Below are 2,463 nucleotides of genomic sequence, written 5' to 3' on the forward strand. Positions count from 1 at the left end.
ACTTAACCACAAAGGAATATTGTTAGAGAGGGAGAAAGAAATTATAAAATTGGAAAACAAGTTACAGAAAGACCTCACCTATTAGAAATCACTTTATAAGTCAATGTAAAAACACCAATTAAAAGACAGAGGAGTCAGCGCACGCGGGCAGCGGGGCCAGGGCCACCTTGTCCTGCCTCCCAGAGGCCAAGCTGCAGGGGCCTGGGGGACGCTGAACCATGGGGCATGTCGCCGCTGTCTTCTCTTGCAGAGCTGTTGCACAGTTTTTGACACCTGCATTAGGGAAACAGCATATGAGCAAAGTGCTTACAGCCGTGGTGGCAAAAATTTTTTCATGTCAGAGACCGAGAACTCTTACAGTCGTTTATGTCATCCCTTCTTCTCACAAAAAAAAACCAAAAAATTGCAATCGAAGATCACTTCACCTTTTTGATAAAGCCACTAATAAGCCAAAAATGTCTGTCAAGGTCAATGCAGCATGTCAGACCAGTTCTATTGCTACCGCGATGTCCCATCTGATTGCCAAGGTTGAGGGCAAAGGAAAAGGAATCAAGACAGTTATAGTCAACATGGTTGACGTTGCAAAGGTGCTTAATCAGGCTCCAGGTTATCCCACCAAATATTTTGGTTGTGAGCTGGGAGCACAGACCCAGTTTGATGTAAAGAAAGACCATTACATTGTCAATGGATCTCATGAGGCGATTTAAGGGGCAAGACACATTGGGTGGATTCTTTAAAAAATGTGTTCTCTGTCCTGAGTGTGAGAATCCTACAACAGAATTCCATGATAATCCAAAAAAGCAAACAATAGGTAATTCTTGTAAAGCCTGTGCTACCAAGACATGCTTGACACACATAATCCTCCACACATTCATTCTCAGAAACCCACCTGAGAATAACAGTGGTACAGGAAAGAAAGAAAAGGAAAAGAAAAATAGAAAGGGCAAAGATAAGGAGAATGGTTCTGTATCCAGCAGTGAGACACCACCACCAAATGAAATCAGTCATCCTCCACATGCTGTGGAAGCAGAGGAGGATGATGATTGGGGAGAGGATACAACTGAACTCAGAGGCCTAGCATGGATGAAATCAGTGACCACACAAAAGTTCTAAGACTCAGTGATGATTTGGAAAAAAACTGTAGTAGAATGTGTCGATATCTGTTGGATTTTGGTAAGAAAAAGAAAGAAGAGGGTATCATTGACTCATTGGACAAAGAAATTGTTGCAGAAGCAGAGAGGTTAGGTGTAAAAGCCATGGGCCCTCTTGCTCTAACTGAAGTTCTTTTTAAGGAGAAGATTAGAGAACAAATTAAGAAATCCGGGTGCCATTTCTTAACATTTTGTCACAATAGCAAAAAATGCTCAGGGTTTCGTGGTTTGGAGTGTGTGATGGCAGTGCATCAAACTCAGCTCCTCTCCGAGATTCCACATATCTTAAAGGAAATGTATGAAGCAGACCTTGTAGAGGAGGAGGTTGTCATCAGTTGGTCAGGAAAGGCCTCTAAGAAATATGTCTCAAAAGAACTTGCCAAAGAGATTGGTGTTTTGACAGCAGAACCATTTATAAAGTGGGTGAAGGAGGCAGAGGAAGAATTTTCTGGTGATGAAGAAGAAGATAAGAACACTGAGGTGGTCTACTCAAGACTGCCAGTGTACCAGAAGTTGAAACTGTGAAGTCTGACAACAAGGATGATGACATTGATATTGACGTCATTTAAAAGAATGGATGTAACCTAGCTTAACAGGGTAAGACTGCAAATTTTTCTCCATTATCAGTCAGAAGTGCAACATGTATGTGTAAAAGCTGAAATGGCTTAACATCATGCTACACTTTACACTAAAAATCTATTACTGTGAGTGATCTGTAATTAAGCCCAATGAGACATCTAGGATGTCCGTATACACATCAGTGAGCAGATGTCATTTGCTTATTTATAGCATGTTTCTTTTGGAAAAACTTGTGGTGGACACATTTGGATCACATTTATACAGTTATAAAAATAAAGATTTGATTTTGGTCATTCTTCAGATTTTGGGCTCTGAATGACTTAGCTAAAGTAATTGGTTCCTTTTAAAATGTTGTGCCATCATTTAACCAAATATTCCGGGGAGCTTGGTAGATTGTGTTAGGTGCTGAAACCATTCAGGGGTTTTCAGCAGAATGTAAACAAGCTTGTTTGTGATGACCCTATTCAGCTGTTAAATCTAGTACTTTGGAATTTTTAGTCCCTCCAATTGGTATCCAGTAATTCTTTTGTGCTGAGTTAGATTGATAATCGAATGACATCATGCTGAAAAAAATAAAAATGACCTGAGTGTCCTTTAAATAATTTTTAAGAACTAGTTTTGAAGCTTGGAGTTGTGGTTTTTCAGTTCATGTACACTATCTCCAAATTATAGTCTTTGGTGTCATGTACATTACATGTTGGATGAGCTGGGGAAAAATTCTTACGTTAACATG

The 2,463-nt window shown here is 39.9% G+C and overlaps 1 pseudogene; it reads left to right on the forward strand.

Moving 5' to 3' along the window:
* The first annotated feature begins 218 nt into the window (after window positions 1-218).
* On the forward strand, window positions 219-1,720 carry LOC124961437 (eukaryotic translation initiation factor 5-like; annotated as a pseudogene).
* Window positions 1,721-2,463: the final 743 nt, after the last annotated feature.

Source organism: Sciurus carolinensis, chromosome 12 (assembly GCF_902686445.1).
Source record: "Sciurus carolinensis chromosome 12, mSciCar1.2, whole genome shotgun sequence".
In the NCBI taxonomy this organism is placed as follows: Eukaryota; Metazoa; Chordata; class Mammalia; order Rodentia; family Sciuridae; genus Sciurus; species Sciurus carolinensis.